General features: G+C 41.3%; 1 protein-coding gene and 1 non-coding gene across 7 annotated transcripts in view; one reads left to right on the top strand and one right to left on the bottom strand.

The window, feature by feature from the left end:
• The window catches only part of CELF2 (CUGBP Elav-like family member 2), a 553,512-nt gene that overhangs the window by 447,090 nt on the left and 80,865 nt on the right, over nucleotides 1–25,557 (bottom strand). The gene's annotated exons all lie outside the window — the stretch shown is intronic.
• On the top strand, nucleotides 23,378–23,450 carry TRNAG-CCC (transfer RNA glycine (anticodon CCC)). Its single transcript has one exon. It is a non-coding gene; the product is annotated as a tRNA-Gly (tRNA).

Genomic DNA, 25,557 nt, shown 5'->3' with positions numbered 1-25,557 from the left:
GTGACAGACTTTATTTTTTTGGGCTCCAAAATCACTGCAGATGGTGACCTGCAGCCATGAAACTAAAAGACACTTGCTCCTTGGAAGGAAAGTTATGTCCAACCTAGATAGATATTAAAAAGCAGAGACATTACTCTGCCAACAAAGGTCCATCTAGTCAAAGCTATGGTTTCTCCAGTGGTCATGTATGGATGTGAGAGTTGGACTGTAAAGGAAGCTGAGCATCAAAGAAGTAATGCTTTTGAACTGTGGTGTGGGAAAAAACTTGAGAGTCCCTTGGACTGCAAGGAGATCATCCCAAAGGAAATCAGTCCATCATAAAGGAAATCAGCCCTGAATATTCATTGGAAGGACTGATGCCGTAGCTGAAGTTCCAATACTCTGGCCACCTGATGCGAAGAACTGACTCATTGGAATAGACCCTGATGCTGGTAAAGACTGAGGGCAGGCGGAGAAGCAAATGACAGAGGATATCCTTGGGTGCTGTCGCCTACTTGGTGGACATGAGTTTGAGCAAGCTCTGGGAGTTGGCGATGAACAAGGAAGCCTGGCTTGCTGCAGTCCATGGCGGATCACAAAGTTTCGGACACAACTGAGTGACTGAACTGAACTGAACTGACTTTGTTTCTAAGATAAGAGTTTAGTGCTGAAAAGTCTTCAAAATATTGCTTTGGTGGCATCCCAGAAATAATGATATGCTGTGTTTCTGATTTTATTGAGTTCAAAATACCTTCTGATGTTCTATTTGATTTACTTGACACATGGATTCTCTAGAATTATGTTATTTTCATTTCAAATATTTAAACATTTTCTGTTATAGATTTCTAATTCAATTCTACTTAGTCAAAGTGTACTTTGTATCACTTGAATACTTTTAAACTCATTGAGACTTGTTTCCTGGCCCAGAGTGGGGCCTATTTTATAAATGTTCCATAGGCATTTGAAAAGAATATGAATGTTGTTGCTGGGTGTGATGTTCTATAAATGTCAATTAGGTAAAGTTGGTTCAAGTGTTCAAATCTTTTATACTCTTACTGATTTCTTGTTTACTTGTTCTATCATTTCTTAAGAGAGGAGTGTTGAAATGTCTGACTATTGTGAACTTGTTGATTTTTTCCATGTTTTCACTTCATGTATTTTGAACCTCTGTTATTATACACAAAAGTTTAGGATTTCTATATTCTCTTGATAAATCTATAATTGACCCTTTATGATTATCAAATGACCCTATTTACCTCTACTAACAGCCTTACTATTAATAAAGCCACTCCAAGTTTCTTTTGATTAGTGTTACCATGGTGTATTAGTTTCTTAGGGGTGCTGTAACAAAATATAGAAAATGGGGGGGATTAAAAATCAGCAATTTATTATCTCACAATTCTGGAGGCTAGTAGTCCAAAATCAAGATGTCAGCATGGCAAAGCCATCTCTGAACTCTCTAGCAAAGAACCCTCCCTGCCTTTTGCTTCTAGTAGTTGCTAGTCACCCCTGGTGACCTTGGCTGATTGCCACATGCTTCCGGTCCCCGTCTCTACTGTCACATGTCCGTCTTTCCCGTCTGTGTCTCCTCTCTTCTTCCAAGGACACCAGTCATACTTGATTTAGTGTCCACACTAATCCAGTATGCTTCCCACCTTAACTAGTGACACCTGCAAAGACCCTGTTTCCAAGTAAGTCCCGTTCTGAAGTTCTAGGTAGACATATTCTTGGGGGGGGGAACACTATTAAACCCATTACAGTTTGCTCTCTGGACCCCTCAGTTCACACCCATTCACATCCATGAGTGCAAAATACAGTCATCTCATCTCAACATCCCCCTCAATTCCCTTGTCCCTTAAATTATCCAATTATGAAAAGCTGCATATCCAGAGAAAACCATACTTTGAAAAGATACGTGCACCCCAATGCTCATAGCAGCACTGTTTACAATAGCCAAGACATGGAAAATACCTAAATACCCAACAGTGGATAAATGGATAAAGAAGATGTGGTGTGTATACACAATGGAATTCTACTCAGTCAAAAAGAGAATGAAGTAAGGTCACCTGCAGCAACACAGATGCACCTGGAGGGTATCATAAGTGAGGTATGCCCAACAAAGAGAGACAAACATTATATGATATCAGTTATGGGCAGAAGCTAAAACATGACACATGAACCTATCTATGAAACAGAAACAGAATCGGGGACATTGAGAATAGGCTGGTGATTGCCATGGGGTGGGGGTGGGGAAGGGTGGGAGTCTGGGGTTAGCAGATGCAAACTATTATTATACAGGATGGATAAACAACAAGGTCCTACTGTATAGCACAGGGAACTATATTCAATATCCATGATAAACCATATTGGAAAAGAATATGAAAGAGAGAGAGTGTGTGTGTGTGTGTGTGTGTGTGTGTAAATATGTATGTATAACTGAATCATTTTGCTGAACAGTAAAAATTAACACAACATTGTAAGTCAACTATACTTCAAATAATAAGAAAAGATTGTGGGTCAAAAGTTTGACTACCTTTCCAATCTTGGTTCTGTTCCCTGTCTGCATGTGACCTTGGCAAGTTACCCCACCTTGGCAACTCAGTGTCCTCATCTGAAACATGTTGATAACTCTGGACTCTTATATGGATTAAATTTGATATCAGATGTTAATACTCAGCACAGTGCCAGGCATATAGCAACTAGTGTTCACTTCTCAATAAATGTTAGCTATTTAGTTAGTTAGTTGTTTTACTTCCATTTCAGCATATTGCCTAGGTGAGCAATGTAAGGGACATTCATTAAAAATAGAGTTTTGGCTTTCTCAATGGACAAACTTTTCCAGTTTATAACTTGCATGCATGCAGCATGCTAAGTCACTTCTGTTGTGTCCAATTTTTTGCAACCCTATGGACTGTAGCCCACCAGGCTCCTCTGTCCATGGTTTTCTCCAGGTAAGGAATACTGGAATGGGTTGCCATGCTCTCCTCCAGGGGATCTTCCCAACTCAGTGATGGAACCTACATCTCTCTCGTCTCCTGCATTGGCAGGTGGATTCTTTATCACCGAGCCACCCAGGAAGTCTGCATACTTGAGAGAGTAGGAAATCATATTAGATTTTCAGTGGACCCGTCTTCCAAGTTGATTCACCACAGGGTTGGGAAGGGGACTCATCTTGGGGCAGCATGCAGATTAACTCTGGGAACTGAGTTAGTGTCATTTAAAAACAGTGTACCTGATAGACTGCCTGCTTTTAATGCAGATTTCTTTTTCAGGTGGTGCATTTTTTAGGTGAACACAGTACAATACACTTTCTAGTTAATCGTCCCTTTCTTAAGTTCAGACAAGCTTATACAACCAGACATATTGGTATGATTGAAAGTTGATGATATCAACTAGTAACTATGAAAAAGAATTTTCACATTATCTTTGAAATAGCCCCGTGAATCTATGACTTTGATAAAGAGGATCCGCTTTAGAACAATACCAGCAAAATCAAGTTACTCTTAGCATCACACTGTGTGGTCAGGTTACTTACAATATCAAAGCTTAGCAATTTTAGACGTTACATTAAAACCATCTTATTGGCGCTATTCAACTGGTCAGAAGATTCATCTAGGAAATGTACTAACATGTTACCAACTCATCTACTCAGACCCCAATTTTATTCTATTCAGCTCTTTATAATCCATTTTAAAGCTCACATTATACTTCTTTAAGCTGCAAATTTTGGCCTCTGGGCCCAAAGAGGAACACTTCTGAGATTACCTCCAATTCTTTTTGGCCCCAAATGAAAAATCTATCACATGGACTTTCTCTGCCCTGTGTGAATCATGTTAAAAATGTTTATTGTTCAAATTATCTTGGAGGTTCTGCCCCTCATTTATTACTGTTGCCGGTGAACACAGCCATTCTGGTCCAAGAACTTTGAATCTAGAAATCATAGAGTACATCCAGTGTTCACCCTCCCAAATGAAGTTTGCTCTGGGAACCCTGCATAGAAGACCCAGGCCATGGTTTTAGGTCCTGCAACCATTTATAAGAGTCTAGAGGCAGCTCTCTACTCAAACACAGATGCTTGCATTCTGCTCCTGCCTGACTCTGGGGTTTAAGCTGATTGCTCCTCACCTCCAACCCACTCCAGTATTCTTGCCTGGAAAATTCCATGGACAGAGTTGCCTGGCAGGGGCTACAGTCCATGCGGTCGCAAAGAGTCAGACACGACTGAGCATGCACTGGTTGGCTGGCTCCCCGCCTCGTGGCAGTTGATATGGCAACCACTTGGCGTGCGGAGGAACTGCTGGATGCCTCAGACATCAGGAGTTTCCTATCATCTTAGGCCTCCAACAATTAAGATCTTTCTGTATGTGTCATTGCTTCCAAGTCACTCAGAAACTTGCTATGTGGCCTTGGGCAAGTACTTTTCCCTCTCTTGTGTCTTTGTGTGAATATCGCCCCCCTCCCCTTGATCTGTGAAGTGAAAAGAACTGGATTGACCCCTCTCACTGGGATTCGGGCTGGATTCATTTGTCACTGTATTTGAAAGGCAGTTAATTCTAATCCTCGTTTCAAAGCAAGAGGTGCGAATGTTCTGTTCTTGTGCTCTTCCCAAAGCCCCAGAGGAGCCACTGCTGGGAATGAAACAATCAAGAGGAAATAGTCTTAAGGAAAACATGACCATGAAAAACGATATCCACATTTCACTTTTGGGCACATTCTCGTTTCAAGTACAATTATCTCCGAGACTAAGGAATGACCAGTCCTAACCCTCCACAAACACATTTTCCTGTGTTTGCTTTCAATTGTAACAACAAGTCATCTTTCTGTGCTTTTGGTCTTACATATTGCAACACAATGCCGTCCTCCCTGATGGCCAGGTAAAACTCAGGAGTCAGACTGGCCATTTTTGGGCGAATTGGAGCAATCTGCAGAGCCCAATGGCAGCTCAAGAGAATGGTTAGTTCAAGTTGATGATGTGTTGGAGCTAGTTCAAGTTTCAGTGTGAACTTAGTTTGCCATTATGAGAGAAGACAAATAACAACAATAAAAACAAACAACAACAAAAAACCATGAATGAGACAGTTTGGGGAACAAGATGTTTTGAAACAATCAGAAATTTCCATTTCCAGTCTTTGTGCCTGGAAGTCTTAAAAATGAATCCATCCACTCTATGTGTGTGCGCACACACTCAGTCATGTCCGACTCTTTGCGACCCCATGAACTGTGGCCCGCCAGGTTCCTCTGTCCGTGGAAACTTCCAGGCAAGAATACTGAGTGGGTTGCCATTTCCTTCTCCAGGGGATCCTCTAGACCAAGGGATCAAGCCTGCGTCTCTTGAATTTCCCGCATTGGCAGGCAGGTTCCTTAATACTGCATGACCTGGGAAGGCCCTATCCACAGGAACAGAAAAATGGACCTTTCCATGTGGATGGAGAGCATGTAAAGTGCTCTGGCTCTGAGAGTCAGTGTGCGCACAACAAGATGCCAAGGCGAAGAAGGGGTTCAGGAAGAATCACGAGCAGATGTAACAGAAAGAGCTACATGGGTTCAAGGCTTCTAGTGGGAGAGACAACCCTGGACTAGCAACTTGAAGTCTACGGCCCCCAGGGAAGATTCCTGCTCTAACAGCCTCTGATGGCGACCCTAGAAATAAATATCTTGGAAGCTGTCTGGATTTTTAGCAAATCTAGGCTGTTCACTTGTTTTCTTACTGACGTCTTGCCCTCAAAAGGGAAGTTCAAGAGAACAGCAAAAAGCAATGTAGATCATAGAGTTGATAAATATTTGGCTTCTAATTAAATAAAGGTTTTATTGCCTGTCATGGCTTGAGTTACTTGATAAATGTCCATGTCTTAGAATAATAGAAAACCTCTGCCACAAACACATCTTTAAGAACAAGTTTTGCAAACAATACCATTTAAGAGGCAAGAGTTATAAGAAGCCAGCCCTGATGTCTGTGTAACACTCAGAACACATTGTCATTTGGTTCTCCCAGCGATCCTATGAGGATTGAAGGCCCAATGTTAACAGCACTTCACAGATGAAACAACAGGCTTAGTGTGATTAACAGACTCTTGCAAGACCTCCAGGGTGATAAGTGACAGGATAGAGACATGAAGCCAAAGGTTATTTGACCTTAAGGCCTGGAGCTCTGTAAATCCATCCATCCGGCTCATCTAGCTAATAAATAGTAAAGCAGCAGCATGGAGGAGTGAAGGGAACTAAGGCCTACTGTCGGATGTGGGTTGGAGTCCCAGCTTTGCCTCTTAAAAGCTTTCCAAGTTATGCCAACCATGTGAGCTGATGTTGACTCATACGAAAAATGAGAAGTATGACACACACCTTTCAGGGCCGTCGTAAGGATGAAATTACATGAGTTGTCAGTACCCAGTACAGCATCTGACACATAGAAGAAATTCAATAAAAGTTGCCTATTATTATTATTTTTATTAATGATAAAGGTAAAGCTTTTGGATTTTGTCATTTCCAGTTTTCAATCTCTAACACTATCAGCTGCACTTTTTTTTCTTTTTTGCAATCAAAATAGATTAAGAGCAAAGTGCTTCCATTTCATTTAGTTTGTTTCCAATTTCTTCATTTCTTCTCTTTTTTTTGATATTCTTTCTTAAGCCTTTATCAAGCATAGTAGAAAAGCTTTTGTATACAAATATAAATAGTACTCACAATATATATATTTTAGAAAACTTATGAATTTTTGCCTAACTAAAAAATTTATGACATTTTGATTCTGCTTGTTTGACTTAGTATGAACAGATGCTAGATTTCTAATTTTTTAAAAAAGATATGCAACACAGATTTACTGTACAGCACAAGGAACTGCAGTCAACATATTGTCAAATAACCTGTAATGGAAAATAATCTGAAAAACAACATGTATACCTGAATCACCTTGCTATGTAGCTGAAACATTGTAAGTCAACTGTACTTTAATAAAATAAATATATTAAGAAAAAGAAGAACAAAAGAGCGTAACTATTTTAACTCTAAACTTATCACTCTCTGCTACACTAGCAGAGAGGGTAGAGAAAGGAATAGAAATTTTAGAGGAAGGAATAGAAATTCTTCCATGGAGTCTGACACTCAGGGTTAGTTGAGGCTGCAGCCTCCTCGCCCCAGGGGCCTGCTTTGGCCAAGGATTTACATCAGAAGAGGGTTAACAGCGCAACTGTTGTTCAGTCACTGTCTCCTCTGACTCTTTGTGAGCCCGTGAACTGCAGCATACCAGGCTCCTCTGTCCTTAACCATCCCCCTGAGTTTGCTCAACCTCTTGATGGTTGAGTCAGTGATGCCATCCAACAATCTCATCACAGGAAAAGCAGTACGAATAATCACAAACAGATCATCCTCAAGTTATTTACATTTGTTCAGACTTAAAGCATGTAGTTCTAATCTCTTGGAAATAATTTTAAACAGAAGAGAAAAATCAGTCTGAGCCCTGAGCTTCCCCATGATGCTCTTTTCTTCAGTCGCTTTCCTCTTTCGCTTCCATCGTGGAAATGGAAGATGCTGCCTTGCACACGGACAACGGGCAGAGCAACGGAAACCAAAGCCTGCTGCTGTCTGTCAATGTCCAGGTGAGAGGTACTTGGCGCTTCAGAAGGCATTTTCTTTCCACAAAGAGAGAGTAAACTAAATTGCATGTGTCTGAAACAGATTGGGAGGAAGCATCTGTAAATTATAAAGCAATAATTTCAAGGATCGTGACAAGAAACAACTATATTGTGTCTTTCAGTTTTCAGAGCACTTTCTCTGTCATTCCATGGAGCTCAGCCAGTCTTGTGAGCCGACCTTGTAGAATGAGGTTGATGAGAGGCAGAGGGGATGGGCACTTCCACAGCTTCAGACTGGGAGTCTGTAGTCCTTCCATCCTGCCTCACTCTCTGTGATGAGGACAGTGCATCCTTCGGCACTCCAGACCCAGCCACAAAGCTCCCTAAACACCACTGATGTCTAGAAATTTGGACAATAGTGGATTAGATCCTCTTCCACCTTGGTATGTCCTTATCTCTTCCGTTTGGCTATTAATTGTATTCTCATTTTGAAATGAGAGAAGAAAACAGTCAGAACTAAAGCACAGCCACAAGCCACTAAAATTTTCTAAGTTGAGACTTAGCGGGGGGGGAAGAAAACCTCTTCATTACTTTGACCCCATTTTTTACATCTCATTAATCTGCATACTTTTGAGTTTCGATTAGAAGTTCAAGGTTGATCAGCATTGGTGTAGGATTCTCTTAGCTGTCACTGTCTCAAATTTATCAAGCATAGGAAAGAATCTTGTCTCTCTAAGTCAGTCATTACTGAGGATGGGCTGTTTATTTCTCTCAGAATCAGAACCAGTCCCTTTGAAACTCTCTGTTGTTCTATTGTGTTGCACATTTAGAGGGGAGGGTAACTTCCTGTCCAGCAGGCCCATGGTTGGAGGCGGCAGAACTGAGTCTCTTTGGCTGTATCAGGTCTCAGTTGTGGCACTCAAACTCTCGAGCTGTGGCACGCAGGCTTATTTGCTCCTAGGCAAGTGGGTTCTTGGATCCCCAATCAGGGATCAAACCGGAGTTCCCAGAACTACAAGGCGGATTCTTATCCACTGGACTCCAGGGAAGTCCCAAGGACTGAGTTCCCCATATCAGTGCTCAGTGCAGACCAGATCTGAACACCTGCCATCACTTTTATCAGAAAGCCAAGGTCAGATGGACATGGGCCTGTGACCGCTCAGGAGGTCTTCTGAAATAAAACTGATCACCTGGATCTTGCATGGATGTGGTTTCCTGAGATTCTCCAGTTATTCTAGAGTATGTGCAAAGCCTGATTTTAATGAAAAAAAAAAATCACTCACAGTAATGCACACTTGCTTTGGGGATGACAGAAAGACATAGAAAAGAAGAAACCAAAAAAAGGGGAAAAAGGTATTATCTACAGTGATAAGCATCAGCTTATTTATCACTGTTTTGTACCATGCTGTCTAGAAAAGAAAGACTCCAGGACCCCGTAAGGAGAGTACAGTATATGATTTCTTTGAAACTTCATTACATGTAGATTAACCCCTGCAAAATGCCTCCATCACATGGAATTACTGGGAAGAGGCAAAAACAACAAGAGAGCAAATCCATGGATTTCAGAGTGAAAATCCCTGAGGCTTACTTTCTTCTCTGTTGGATCTGCCCACATGAACATTTTATATTAGAGGACTTTAAATTTTACAACCACCCTCTGCTTTCTTCATCAGAGAAGATTTTTACTCTAAGAGTTTCACGTTCTTGGACTTGATAAGAAATAGAGGGTGATGGGCTGTTCCTTGGACTTGTTGGTGTTTCTTCTCTGGGCACCAAATCATTCGATCATGAGTCAGCACTCACTGAGAGGTTCTAATCTTCTGGGACAGGGCAGGCATACAGAGGTCAAGGTCACATGGTCATGACTCACAATCTAGGGGGCTTCTGGAAGACCTTGCCAATGCAGGGATGCAGGTTTGGTCCCTGGTCTGGGAAGATCCCATGTATCGGGGGGCAACTAAGCCCAGGCACCACAACTGCTGAGCCCTGTGCCTAGAGTCTGTGCTCCACAACAACAGAAGCCACAGTGAGAAGCACAGTTTCTGCAAACAAGAGTAGATCTGCTCATTGCAGCCAGAGAAAAGCCTGCGTGCAATGAAGACCCACTGTGGTCAAAAATAAATAAACAAAGGAAGTGTGTTCAATGTGCTCACAGACTTCAGAAAAGAGATTCCAGTTTTGATGAGAGGTGGTGATGACTCTGTTCTAGGTCTTAACAAACCTAGATTTCAGGTCAAGGGAACAGCTCAAGCAAAAGCGTGGCTCATGAAAAAGATCAAGTTTGAGGGTTGCAAGCTTTGCACTGTGGCTGGACTCAAGTCACATGTGCATGGAACATGGGTATGAAAGCAGCTGAAGGAGGGTGGTCAAGGTGAGCTTTGCTTCTCTCTTTATTCAGGAAACATTTTTTCTTTAAAATGAAAAGCTCTGCTCATCACTTGTTACTCTCATAAAGACCAATTCATTTATTTATCTGGACCTTATGATTGCATGTTACTCTATAAACAAATGATAATATTTAGCTTTGCTGGAAGTTATGCTTTGAATTGAAATGGCTCCCTCCAGTTCTTCCCCCAAAGACTTCAATTCAAAGGAAAGTCTTCTCTGTCCCTCTTAATACCCTGTGTGCACAATTAAATGTCCTTCGGAATGTTTCCAGTGAGCAACACTTTAGGAATATTCTTTAGGCTCCCATCAAACCCAAGGTGTCTTCCTTTTCTTTCTTCTTTTTAACCACTTAACTCTTTTGCCATTTAGAAATTGAATAACTCTAACAATTTGCCCTTTCGTCCACAAGTCTCATGCCCATATATACACCTTTGCAACAGCCCCCCATATCCATACTGGGGCATTACACATTGAAACAGAACTGCACTTCTGTCTTTGCTTCAAGACTGTTCTTGTGAAGCTGGACATACAGAGCTTCATATTCCACCAGAAACATTGATGTATTAATTTCTGAGGGGAAAAAAAAAACACCGAAAGACATCTAGAGACACGTTTTCAAAGTATGTATAATAGTCTGGAAATGCCTCCCCAAATACGCAAGCAGCCAAATAGTCTCGTCTCTATCAGTTCTGTATGAATTTGTTTTGTTCACTCCGCAGAAGCCAAGCAAAATCAATGGGACAAGAGGCCCTGTCAATTCAATTGAACTCTGCAAACTACCAGGCGGTCATAATAATATGAGTGAAATGCTTGCCTTACATAACACAGCTCTTATCACATGAGATTTATCAGCAGCCACATTTTTCTTGGGAGGCTGGAGCCCAGTGAAGTCAATGGTGAGAGAGCCCTATTAATCACAGCTGAACCTGGCGTGCTATCTGTGATACCTTGTAAAGAGAAGGGTGATAAAAAAAAAGATGCACGGTGACACTGGCTGTCAGAAATGCTTATGGGATGATGTGCTCATATCAGATGGCTTTGCAAGTTGGATTGGCATTAAACATTCCACAAGTGGAGTTTAGAAAAAATAACAATGCTACAAACCTGGAAAGGAATAGCTCTAGGCTTCTGCCAGCCCCTGGCTATTTTAGACGTGGTGAGAGGGAGCTTAAAGGCTTAAGGGAAGCCGCTGAGGCGTTCATTCTCAACGGCAAACTGAGGAAGCTGTGGCACCTGGACAAAACTCTGTGCACTCCCCACCCCAGCCTCCACCCCCTGATAATCCCACCCTGTGTAGAAATGCAGCCGTTGTGACAGCTCCCTGCTTGGCCACAAACAACTTATAAATAATGCCCCCACACTGCTCATTTTGAGTTTTAATGCACAGAGGTGTTCCACACTTGCTTAGTAATCAGACTCTAACATGGGTATCTGTGTGCAACAGTCTCATCTGTCAGAAAGTATAAGAATCAGGAGGGCAGCCCCTCTGTGAGCAGTTTGCAGCATGCAGGAATTCGAATGTTCAGTGAGTGTTCTGTCATCAGGATGCCCCAACTTGTTGATGGAAGGCTCGTCCAAGGAATAGCAAGCGGGGTGATGGCCAGGTTCTCACAGCTCTGTCTTAAAGGATCAGTCGAAGGGGAGATGGGAGGTCCCGTGACTTCTCTTGTTATCGCTAGTCTGGGCTAAAACAGGTACCTGACACTTACAGGTACCTACAGAAAGAAGGGAAGGCAGGAAAATGATCTTGGATAGAATGCTGATGGAAAAACATAAAAGGCCATCTGTCCAGACCATTAGACTATCTGGGAAGACTGAGTTCTTTCCAGTATCATAAAAAATGGAAGGTAGAATGATAACTCTTCAAGGGTCTCCAGATTCTGATCCCTGTGGATATACTACTTTATATGGCCAAAAGGACCAATGTGGTTAATTTAAGGGTTCTGGGTAGGAGAACATCCTGGACTATCCAGGTGGGCCCACTGTCATCACAAGGGTCCTTGTAAGAGACAGAGGGAGGGGGACATTCGCAGTGAGAGAAGGCAATGTTAGCACCGGCAGCGGTTCAGTACAGAGCATCCCTTGTCACTTTCTGGGTGGCCACACCCCTTCTGCCCATGGCAGGCCTGCACAGGTCCCACCCAAAGCCAGCCACTGGGACATACACAGCTCCAGCTCTCAGTAAAATCCAATTTAGTCACAGTTATTCTTCATGGAGTCACTGTTACAGAGTTTTAAAGCTTTGAGATGATTTATTTTTAAAAAATGTAACGGAAAGAAAAAGGAGAGAAAGATTGGGGTTCCTGATTGCTGATTCCTAAATCACAACCCCAAATGGCTCTGGATAGGGAGGTAAGGATGAAGGGGAAGAAGATGGGGAGGAGGAGTAAGGAGATGGGGGGTGGGGGGGAGAAGGGGAGGGGGAATATTAGAAGAGCACCTCGCCCATGTCACCTCTAACATCAGCAGTATCAGGGGAAGGTATTAGGTTAAGACATAAGAAATAGTCGTTTTCATGGGTAAAAAATGGTCAAACAGAAACAATTAGATACGGTTTAATCTGTCCATCATCCACTCCCCACCTCCCCACCGTACATCTTCCTAAATGCCTCTGGGCTTATGTCACCTGGACCACAGCAGCCCGGATCCAGCGGTGGGACCCCACCACCTTGGAGGCAGGCATGACATGGGTTCCGATCACAGTGTTGCTAGCCTACCAGGGACTCCCGAGAATGATGCAAGACAAGGAGTACGCAGTTCATCTCAGCAGCATCTGAAAGGGCTATTCCCAGCAGCAGCCTCCATGGTGACCAAAGGTAACACAGAGGGAAGAACAAAGAAGGCCAGTTTGTATACAGAAGGCACATTTAAAACAGAAATCCCCTCAGAGATGCTCCAAATCTCAACACTACTGCTTGAAGAAAACATTTCTGTTTTCCTTATAATGGAGGACATAAAACTTTAGATCATGAAAAATGCGGTCCTTCTCAAATTTTATTTATTAAGTGCTCAATTTCTAGGGGAAATTTTAAAGCTAGAGAATTCCCTGGTGGTCTGGTGAACTTGTTTTTTTTTTTTTTCCTTTAATATGCCTTTGCTCCTCTAGTCAGTATTCAGGTTTGCAAAGCTTTCTGAAGGCATTTCCCCTGAAAGTAACACGCATGCAGGCTACCCTTGCAAAGGTGACTGTGTCTGTTACCAAGCTAGTAAAATGACAGTATCTTATGATGGCCTATTAAAATATCATAAAAATGAAACCAAACTATTTTTCACTCCCAGCGCTATCTTATCTTAATTAAAAAGTATAAAACTAACAATCCGAGAGTCAGGGAGAAAGACAATAAGCACTTTTGCCATCCTCCAATACCCAGAGCTTATAAACTAGTGAGGAGAACAAGCTTTACTCTAAAGTCAAGACAAGATCATAGATCGGAATATACTCGGCCTCTGCTTGCACTGAGGGGACAAGCCAAAGGTCCAGAGCTGAATCTTGAATCCAGAACACGATGGGTATTGTTCAGTGTTTCACATTTTGGAATAACAGGATAATAAAATAAGAACAGCAGCAGAGTAAATGCATTTTATTTATTTATTAGGCGCCCAAATCACAAGAAAACCTTTGGGGGGAGAATTCACATGGGACATCCTTGTTATTAAGTATTATTTTTTTTCCTTTTTAGTAATATAGTTTCTGTTGTCAATGAATGAATTGCTTTTTAGAGCAATAAAACCCAATGGAATAATTCAATTTGTTCATGTTAGCAGTGGGATTTTCCAATAATGAATTGAATTTCATGAGAAAGAGAGGGCACATTTTCCTAGAGATGAATGAGGATTAAGCCAATATAAACTTCCTTCCTTCTTCAGGCAAGTAATTTAGTGACAATGGAACACTTTCCCTTTGTGGTCAAGTAATGAGAGTGGCGATGAATTTAAGAAAACCAGCTGTGAGGGAAACCACATTTCAGCTCTGCTCTTCTACAGCAGTTTAGGCAGCGGTGGGCTCACTCCACAGATGCTCTGCTTTCTTACTTTCTTTCTTCTTTCTCTTCTCTTCTTCACTTAGTTTTTCAACTTCTTCTAGCTAATGGTTTCAGCTTTTGAGATGAGACTGAAAGTGTGAGTAAGAAGATGCAAGTCAACAGCCCTCTATATTGATGAACATTCTGGAGCAAATGGGCCATGCAGCCAAATAAACGGAATTGCTGGCAGTGATCGTACTCGTCAGAAGTAGGATGGTGTTCTGCTACCTGTGCCTGACTCACTTTCCATGTTGCTTCTGCAGTGTCCTTCAAGACACACTGAAAGAGGCAAAGACGCAGTAGGACTGGCAAAGAAAACTATCAATTGAAAATGCCACTAAGCTTTGGGAGAAAGTATCCCCAATTGCAAAGCAGATCATATTGAATTAGGAATCATATCATTGTGCCTAGACTTCTTTTTAAAAAATTATTATTATTTTATTATTATTTTTTACTTTTTGGCTGTACCACATGGCATGTAGTTTCTTAGTTCTCAACCAGGGACCAAACTCACACTCCCTGCCTTACAGAGTGTTAATCACTGGATCACCAGGGAAGTCCCATGCCTAGACTTCTGAAACTCAGTAAGATAGAATCACACTGGATAAATGACTGTCAGGCAGCAGAAGGGTTATGCGGCATATACCCAACAACCTGCTTTCAAGCTTCAGATCTGAGAAAGGGATTGTAGCAGCACCGGGGAGACTCTGAGAGATGAATTTGTCAGCAGGCGAGGGCTGGGTATAGAAAATCTTTTCTTTGAGAATTAGCATGAAAAACAGAACAAATGTGCGACTGGGAGGAGTCTGTGCAAAGAACACGAGCATAAAAGAAAGGATCCATTTTCCTGTAGACGCAATGGAAGTGTACCTTACACAGCATGGTGCCTATGGAACTATTTCATGGCTGAGAATGGGGATTTGGAAGCCAAACTTCTGGACCAAAATCAGAGCTTTCCCATCTATTAGTTATTAGTCAACTGGGATGAGGAAAACAGTACCAAGTGGTGTGAAGATGGAATGGATTTATATACACAACACCCTTGATGAGTACATATCCATCATTTGCTGCCACTGTCAGCATCACGGTCAGCATCACTACGTGAAACTAGAAACTATGGGCCTCTGCGCTTGGTCTTAGAGTATCAAGGAAACACGGATTTTTAGGAATCAGGAAATTACAATACTAGAGGAGAGTGGATCTGGGCAAGGTATGAAAAAGCAACTGACAGAGAAGAAATTCAGGTCAGAAAATAAACACAGGACTTCCCTGGTGGTCCAGGAGCTGAGAGCCTACCTGGCAATGCAAGGGACATGGGTTCAATTCCTGGTCCCAGAAGATTCCACGTGTTGCAGGGCAACTAAGCCCATGTGCCACAACCATTGAGCCTGGACCCTAGAGCCTGTGCTCCACAATGAGAACCCCGGCAACACAACTAGAGGGTAGCCCCTACTTACTGCAACTAGAAAAAGCCTGAACGCAACAACAAAGACCGAGGGAAGCCAAAAATAGATAAGTCAAATTTAGAATAAAGAAAATGAAATAAAGAAAATGAACACAAGTGCCAGAATAAATGAAAATGTGAATTCAAAGCAACAAAGAGCATTGACATTATACAGGAAATATGCAATTGACACTGAGAAAAATTGACACTCACACTGACACCAAGAAAAAATACAGATCATATATAGGAAAACAAGTGCTAAGTGAAAAAGACCGAATAAAAAACTGATAATCCTATAGCTAGAAAATCCACATTCCCAAGAAAGAAGTCACAAAAAAAGATATATAACGTCACATCTCCATGATGCAAAGACAGCTTCCCCTCTTCCGTCTAGACTTTTTAGTAGCTGTAAAAGCAGGAGGTTATCATTTTACTGATGTGTAACATTTATATAAATATATGCATGAATATGGGCTTCCCAGGTGACACGACTGGTAGAGAACCTGCCTGCGAATGCAGGAGATATAAGAGATGCAGGTTCAATCCCTGGGTTGGGAAGATCCCTTGGAGGAGGGCACAGCAACCCACTCCAGCATTCTTGCCTGGAGAATCCCATGGACAGAGGAGCCTGGCGGGCTACAGTCCATAGGGTCACAGAGAGTTGAACATGACTGAAACAACTCACCATGCACGTATGCATGTATGTATATGCATATATACACATATGTGCATGCGTGTATGTACATATCTATATAAATATAAATGTATATATGTGTATATATATTTATGTATATACATGCACATATAATTAAATCAGGAATATATATTAAAAGTGTTGTTTTTTGTTGTTCAGTCGCTATAAGTCACCTCTGACTCTTCGTGACCTCATGGACTGCAGCCTGCCAGGCTTCTCTGTCCTCCACTATCTCTCAGAGTTTGCTCAAATTCATGTCCACTGAGTCAGTGATGCTGTCGAATATTACATCCTAATATAGTAGCATCTTAATATAGACACTAAAATTCAGTAAACACGTTTCTGAACTAAGAAAAATGAGTCAATAGTAAAAGATTTATCTGTATTCCAGAAAAGAATAATAAATGCAGAGAGACACATACCTATACATACACCAACACTTTTAAAAGGAATGCCCTAGTGGTCCAGTGGTCAAGAATCTGCCTGCTAGTTCAGGGGACACGGGTTCCATCCCTGGTCTCAGAAGACCTCCTATGCTCTGGGCAGCTAAGTTTGTGTTCTGTAACAAGAGAGGCCACTGCAATTGCAAGTTTATGCAACTAGAGAAAAGCCTGTGTAGCAACAAAGACCCAGCACTGCCAAAAATAAATGAATAAATAAAATTTTAAAAGAAGATTAAAGATGCTCTAGTCAGAAAATACTCTAGTCAGAAGTCAGATTGGGGATTTAGCTGACTCTTAATATTTTTCTTCTTTAACAAAAGAAAATAGATTTGAAGGATATATGAAAAAATATTTCATTATATTAAATCTGGATAGTGGATTTACCTTTGTCTAGTTTTACTAATCTTTGGACACTGGTTTAAAATATTTGATAGTCTAATAAAAAGAAGGCCTCTCTTGCTCAGACTTCTCTTTCTAAACTGCAAATTACAGGAAAAAAATGAAGTCAAACCTTTTTCTTAAGAAAATAAGTGATTACTCATGCATTCTATACATAGCCAGATGGCTTTCAGATTTTAAGGCAACAGGCAGTCTTGCTGGTAAGGTCTCTGAAAATAAATAATCCACGTAGCAGTTCTACAAATTTATGTAAATCTATTCCAGTTATAAATGAGGTGAATCAAAGGCTGAACTTAAGCATGGGAAAGTCAAGGTATAAAAGGACTTTGGTGGCAATTAAACAAGAGAAACCTACAGATTTACACTCAAGTAACAGCTAAAAATAAAGCTACAGAATTAAACATGAATGTTGGAAATAATTTTTGAAAGAAAATATTTGCTGCAACAATTTACAATTTAGTAATAAATATGATTAAGTAGTAGTAATCAGGGTCTGGAATCTTATATCACTTACTATTAGCCAAAGGATGATGGGGAGAAGTAAAATCATTCTAAATTTCATATTATATAGAAGGACGAATTAAAATAATGGTTCTTGAATCAGTAAATAAAGCTTTTCTACCTTTTAGAAATGGGCCTGTCTCACCACCAGGAAAAAAAATAAAAGCACAAAAGACAGATAATTATGGAAAGATTAAGGCATATAAACATGAAATATTTAAAATAATATGACAGAAGTTTGTTTAAACATTTGGTTAAGACAGAAGAAACTCATTGTTTGAACAAAGTTTTAAATCCCCTCTAAGAATTTGTTAAACCGAAATCCAACTGTAAGCTATTTTAAAGGGAAACCAAAGGACAGAAAACTGCTAAAAAAGAAAAAAAAAATTAAAAAGATGAGCTCAAATGTATCAGGTAACCACAAATAGAAAGAAAACAGTGGTGGCAATAATAATTGAAAATAAATCTGAATTCAGTACAAAACACTTTAAATGAGAAAGAGTATCATTTTCATTACTGAATCAATTTTCTTAAAGAAATTCTCAAACATGTAGGTGACAATTCAGATAGCACTACAACAAATCAAAAACTTAGAAATAAAAGAAATGAACAAAAACAAAATTATGTGAGAATTATATCTCAGTCTCTCAAAGGTGAAAAATTTGAAAAACAAGGAGATTAAAGATTTGAATATCATAAAACACATAAAATCGAACAAATATATCTCTATCCAGCTTTACACTGCACAAAGCAGCCAAGATCTTGATCCAATAATAGGCTATCAAAACATTTTAAAAATTACTTTAAAAAGGAATCATCAATGCCATAGATTCTGACCATAATGCAATAAAGTCAGAAATATGAAAATTTAAGGAAATGTACCAAATCACTTGGAAATCTAAAGCAAAATAAAACAAAGCTAAACAAAAAGTCTACTACACAACACTAAGAGAAAAATTTTTTTAAGCTTTACAAACTATTAGAGAATAAAAATATTAAAATATAAGATATAAAAATTTATAACTGGGGTAGATTTATTCAACTATGAGTGAAAATAAATTATACTTATGAGAGTAAGCAAAAGATAAGAAAAACAGAAGGATAGAAAAGATAAATTATAGAAAGCAAAAGCAAAAATAAACTCAGAAATCAGTTAATGAACCAGCTGTTTGGGAGAGGAAAGTATGTCAAGAAAATTAAAACCACAAAGGCAACAAAAACAAAAATATACAAATAAAGCATAAACAACTAAGAAACGAAAATAAACGTCAAAAGCATCTGCAGAGCCAATGAAACCATCAACAGTTACCTATAGAGGAATGAAACTGGACCCCTATCTCACACCATACACAAGAACTAACTGAAGAATGGATTAATACTTAAGTTGAAGATCTAATACCATAAAACTCTAGAGGGAAACACAGGGGTAAGATCCTTGACGTTGATCTTGGCAATGATTTTTTCAGATTTGATGCCAAAAGGAAATGCAACAAAAGCAAAAAATAGAGTGGGACTACATCAAACTAGAAAGCTTCTGCACAGCAACAGAAACAACCAGCCTGAATGAGAGAAAGTATTTGCAAACCACATATCTGATAGGGGCTAATGTTCAAATACACAAGGAAGACACAATTCAATTGCCAACAGACAGATCACTCCATTTAAAAATGGGCGAAAGTACCTCAATAGACGTTTTCCCAGAAAAGACATACAAATGACCAAAGTGTATATGAAAAGTGGCTGGATATCACTATTTATCAGAGAAATGCAAATCAAGATCACAATGGGATATCCCCTCACACTTGTGAAAAAGATGAGATGACAAGGTGGAGAAGAAGGAACCTAGTACACTGTTGTTGGGATGTAAATTCGTGTAGCCATCATGGGAAATGGTATGAAGTTTCCTCAAGAAAGTAAAACTAGAATTACGGTGTGATCCAGCAATGCTACTACGTATTTACCTGAAGAAGATGAAAACACAGCCTTGAAGGGATATAAGTACCACTATGCTCTACAATAGCCAAGCTTCCCTGGTGGCTTAGAAGGTAAAGAATCTGCCTGTAACACGGGAGAGCTGGGTTCGATCCCTGGGTTGAAAAGATCCCCCGGAGGCAGGTGTGGCAACCCATTCCAGTATTGCCTGGAGAATCCCCATGGACAGAGGAGCCTGGCGGGCTGCAGTCCACGGGGTCGCACAGAGTCAGACACGACTGAGCGACTAAGCACAGCACGCACAAATATAGCAACCTAAGTACTGTTCATCGGCGGGTGAATGCATAAAGATGATGTACCCTCGCTCCCTCACACACAGAGGAATACTATTCAGCCCTTAAAAGGAGGGAAGTTTTCATCAGTTGCGGCAATATAGATGAACCTTGAGGGTATTGAAGTGAAATAAGCTGGAGAGAGAGAGACAAATACTGCATGTGCGCTCAGTCACTTCAGTCGTGTCCGACTCTGTGACTCGCGGACTGTAGCCCGCCAGGCTTCTCTGTCCGTGGAATTGTCCAGCATGAATACTGGAGTGGGTTGCCATTCCCTCCTCCAGGGATGAACCCTTGTCTCCCGCATTTGCAGGTGGACTTTACCACTGAGCCACCAGGGAACCCCATTGATTGCACAAACAGGTGTAAAAATGCTTCAGGTGAAATGGGATCCAAAGCAATCTTTCTTAACATGACGAAAACCATCCATCTGTATATTTCAAACCAACAATCACCATTCAGGCAATCGAACACTGGATAAACTAGGTTAAAAACATCAGAAGTACCGTGATTGAAATGTGTTGTGGGAGAAATCTCTCAGTCCTGAAAAGCCATCCAAGCTTCTCGGGCCCCGAAGACACGCTGCTTTGCCCAAGTTTCTCCCCTGACTATCACCCTTAGGAGGAGATGTTATTCAGGTTTGTGTGAGGTGGGTAGGGGGCACATGCCTTCACCTCCTTTTCCAAAGCATTTGTTTCCTCAGCGCCCTCGTGATACAGACACTTACTGCTACTCCTATTGGCTTTGAACTGTTCCCAGCTCCTCTGAATAGTAATGTCCTTGCATAATATTATAGGTCTTTCTTTATTCCTCCCTCAGTTTGCTCTTTATGCTTCAGAAATCATGCCCCTCTGTATCCAGATGCCCCACATATTTCAGGAGTAGAGAATACAACCAGTGCCTTTAAAACCCCAGATCCCATTTGAAGGATCTTTGAGGTTAGTGCCATAGTTTCCTAAAAGGATGTGGGTCAGAGATGTGTTCCCCAGCATCCTTCTTTTATTGATTTATCTATTTATTTATTTTTGGCTGTGCCGGCTTTCTCTAGTTGCCGCAAGCAGCGGATTTCATTCGTTGTGGTACACGGGCTTCTCACTGTGGTGGTTTCTTTTGTTGGGGCTCAAGGGCTCTACAGCGCAGACACAGTAGTTGCCGCTCATGGGCTCAGCTGCTCCTCTGTGTGTGGAATCCTCCCAGACTCGGGATCAGACTCATGTCCCCGGCACTGGCAGGCAGATTCTTAACCACTGGACCACCAGGGAAAAATGCCAGCGTCCTTCTTTATTTGATCACAGTAAGCAATGAGGCCAGAGAACTTCTAGACTGCATTTCTCACCCCTGGGGTCCCTCTGTTCTGAATATTCAGGCCTACAATGTAAGTGCATTTAAATTTTCAGACGCTTGTAAAGATAGCACAGATCGCAACATATGCCCCATTAACAGGAGCTCTGGGAGAAATCTGACTCTTTCCAAACCCAGATTCCAGGCTGATCCTTCCTCCCTGATTAGCCCAACTCCTGACAGTGTCCATAACTAGTAGGAACCAATCCAAGAAACTGCCTTGCCTTGTACCATCCCTTCATTCATTGCTGCATTCTTTCACTTGGCTGTTCACAGATTTCAGATTTACGGTCCTTGAAGATAGGAACCTTATCTTACCCTTCCTGACTCCCAGTAGATTGAGTGCATTTTTTTTTTTCTATTTAGCAGGCTGAATAAATATTTGCTAAATGGATTTAAAAAGGAAAATTGAACTGCTCACGTTCACCCTATGTGAGATTTCTCAGGAGGTTAGATGGCAGGTTTTCTAATTAGGGAGCTGGTCCTCTCTGATGCCATTACTGTCAGACTCGACAAGAAAGTCCATAAAATGTGCACATGGTGAGGTTGCAGGTGGGGTTGGGGAGGGTGGACACAACTATGTGAAAACATCAGAACCATTCCCCGGGCAAAGACGAAGCTTAGAGATAGGATTGCCAGTTATGAAGGAGAGTCGGAGAGAGTCAGCATTTACTCTCATGTTGAAGGCAGAATGGACACCAGACAAAGGGATTACAGTTGAGTGGAAAGAATCCAGACCATGATGAAGGAGAGATTTCCTGAATTCAGTCGCAAAAGATTTAGACAGTCATCCTGTAGACACTTCCTAGAGAGCTTTTCAAATGTAATTGCCACCTACTCATTCAGAGTACTTGGGTTTCCCTGGTGGCTCAGATGGTAAACAATCTGCCTGCAATGTGGGAGACCCGGGTTCAATGTCCCGGGTCATGAAAATCCCCTGGAGAAGGAAATGGCTACCCACTCTAGTATTCCTGCCTGGAAAATTCCATGGTCAGAGGAGCCTAGTGGGCTACAGTCCATGGGGTCACAAAGAGTCGGACACAAATAAGCGACTAGCACTTTCACTTTCATTCAGAATACCTAAAATGCAGGAGGGTGTTGGCCAATTTAAGCACCATATTTTATTTACTATCCTGAGAATCTATCACAAGAACAGTGTGAAGAATGAGGTTTTTCAAAACTTTTTATTTATTTTTGCCTCTGCTGGGTCTTTGATGCTGCATGCTGTCTTCCTCTCGTTGCAGGAAGCGGGGCTTTCTCTCTAGTTTTGGCTTCTCATTGTGGTGGCTTCTCTTGCTGCGGAGCATTGGCTTCAGAGCGTGCAGGCTTCAGCAGTTGTGGCTCACAGGCTTAACTGCCCCATGGCACATCGGATCTTAGTTCCCAGACAAGGGATCCAACCAACCCGTGTCCCTGTATTGGCAAGTTCTTAACTACTGGATCACCAGGGAAGTCCCAAGAATGAGTTTTGCAATAACCCAGCTCTAAAAGAATTAAACTTCCTTTTTAAATGCACGGGCCAAATAGAAGTTCTAAATCCAAGTCCTAGCCTGGCTGTAATCAGGCTGCATTTAAAAATATTAGCCAGAGTGTGGCACTGCTTCTTCTACACACTGGAGAAGTGTTGAGGAGTGGGTGCACAGACACGGGGAGGAGCTGCCAGCATCGTTTTTCTGCCTTTGCTAGATGCATGGACTTGGATTCCCCAGGCCTCTTCTTTAGATGTTCAGCTGTTTAGAAAAGTGACACCCTGTTTACTTTCCATTATGAGGAAGTCCATTGCTGTGCAGGCTTGGAATTAACTGTTTTCATTTGATTACCTAAACGATAGCTACCTGTGGGTACAATCTTCCCAGTTATTCCCGTAGATATAAAGAGACAAGTAATTAATGGCCCCGTGTGCATCTTTGCCAAAGCAAAAAGGAATGTGGAAAAGCCCTGAGAGTTAGGCATGTGAGAAGCAAAGATAAAAATCTTCATTGGTTTTTCGAGACCACGTATTAGAGGGCAGTCAGAGCTCTTCACCTCCCCTGACCTTGATCTCCACCCGGAGCTCAACAGAGACCAGGAGATGCTGGGATACAGCTGTAATCAGTACAGTGCCTTTCATTTGTATATTTATGAAAAAGAAAAAATAGTGTTTCTGTCATAAATGATGGTGTGATCTCCATCCTAATCAGAAACAAACACTCTTTCCTCCAGGAGTGGCTGGATACTGTTTTTCAGAATGCCCTCCCCTCTCCCAAGATGGGGAGGGCCTGGTAGCATGCACCACAGTCTTGAGAGAACATCCGTACAGCCATGGGAAGTGCTGTCAAGGCCAGAGCTGGGACTTCCCTGGTGGTCCAGTGGCTAAGACTTTGCACTCCCAATGCAGGGGGCCCAGGTTCCATTCCTGCTCAGGGAATTAGACCCCACAGCTAAGAGTCTGCATGCTGCAACTAAAAAAAAAAAAAAAAATCATACGCTGTGAGATGATCAAAGATCCTGTGTGCCACAACTGTGACTCTATACATGTAAATAAATAAATATATTTTTAAAAAACCGCTTAAGCAAAGATGCAAGCTATCAACTAGGAGAGGCCAGAGGTTGTGCCAGGCCTGTTGAATATAATATGCATGAAGCAGAACTGGTCACACTGTCTTGAAGGTTGGGATGAAGGAAGGTTGAACTATTGCTGACCCAGATCACCCACATGGCCTCTTCTTGACCTATTCACAGTTTACATTAATTGCTCACCTTTATGGAGCCATATCTGAGACGCTCTAGACATATACTAGTTTAGGACTCTTCTATAAGGATGTGAAACTGCTCTAGATAAGAGTAGTGGAAAAGAACTTTCCAGATACCTTTCAGCTGAGGAAATGTGAGTTCAGGAAGTTCAGGTAAGGACCTCAGTCTCTGTCCTACATGCATGTAACCACACGTGCACAAATAAACACCTTCACGCAGTGACCAAGCACTGCTATGTTTTTAAAAGTGTCTCCTAATTTACATCTGAAATTTCACCCTCATGTGAAGAAGTGTAGGATTCTGATTCTTTCCTGGCAGTATGTGTTAGCAGCAGGAAGGAAACACAGGAGAATGTAAGAGAATGAATCCTTTAAGTGGAGGAGCGTTACATGAGGGAAACCCGACACACACAGAGAGGACTGGGGTCTGTGAAGAGCCATGTATATATCTCACAAGTCTGTCTTCAGAAAATCAGGGTGGTCAAACTGCATTAAAACTGACCGGCCTCACCAGATGCAGCATCCTTAACCACACATGAGAGTCTACTCTATGTAACAGGGAGAGTCAAAGAGGATTCTCACTAAGTACCTAAGTTCTAATCAATGGTGGGACTCTGTCAGGCAAGGTGGGGACCCTGTCTCCGAGCATTTAACTCTAAGGTTGAAGAAAATCTCCCCAGACTGGCCCATTGTGAGAGTTCTCGTCCAGAGCATTACTCCACTTCTTACCACTTGGCATTTCCCCTGCCCTAGTCTAAGAGAAGACATTTCTCCAGTTGGTCATCAAATGGAAACTGACATTAGGTTCCCTTCTAACAGATTGCTGTAGGTGAGGCTTTTTTATATGGCCCTCTGTTCAAATCTAGAGATTAAAATGAGCCTCAACATAAACCACAGGGAAGAAGGATAAAAATGATCGTGAACCACACAGATGCCCAGCTGATATCTGTAAAGCGCAATTGTGTTTTAATGATAACACTTTGAAACGGCTCAGGTAAATAGAATGTTGTATGCAAAGCTTTCAGATCCCCACAAATGCCACCAGTACTTATGATTCCTGTGGGTAGGTTTGCTCTTGCTGTGTTCAAGTTTGAATGGAATATAAATGCACCATTAAACCTGCCCCAGAAGTACAGAGAGCGGCTATTGCATAGTTAAGTGAAAAAGGCAGCATTTTATGTCTGATAGAGCAGTCATCTTGTAAAGAGCAAATTGGTAGAGAAAGGTAGGGGGAAGAGATATATGGAGAGTGGCCTCCACAGGAAAGGCAAATGGAAGTCTAAATTCTTTTATAAATTCCTTTTAAGTAACATATTTTATTGAGCTTTTAGAAGAAAAATGCTGATTCTTTCCAAGGCTTAGAAATAAGGTGCCTATCCCCAAACTCTCATTCAACATACACATCAAAGCCACTCTGATCACTACCACCATTGTTAGTAAGAAGGGGAGAAAAATAGAAACAAGAAGAAAAGTCATCTTTCACTACAGTAAACAAAGTGAGTTTATCCTGTCACTGTGAATGATGGATATCTACCTATCACTTTCCCAAGGAGAGAGAAACCAAAGATTGTGTATCAATTTCTATAATTTTAAGGCTGGAAGATAATAACTCTGCAGAAATGGAGCAGACTATATAAAAATCCTCTCTGAAAATGTGATTACACATAAAAATCCATAAAAATGTACAAAGTGATAGATGAACCAAAACTAAGCAAATGTAGTTTTTTATCCTTTTGGAACCAAGCAGAAATAGCATATGTAGAAAGAATGATTTTATTTTGT

The sequence above is a fragment of the Ovis canadensis genome, chromosome 13, assembly GCF_042477335.2.
Source record: "Ovis canadensis isolate MfBH-ARS-UI-01 breed Bighorn chromosome 13, ARS-UI_OviCan_v2, whole genome shotgun sequence".
Classification (NCBI taxonomy): domain Eukaryota; kingdom Metazoa; phylum Chordata; class Mammalia; order Artiodactyla; family Bovidae; genus Ovis; species Ovis canadensis.
This window is presented reverse-complemented; position numbering and strand designations above follow the sequence as displayed.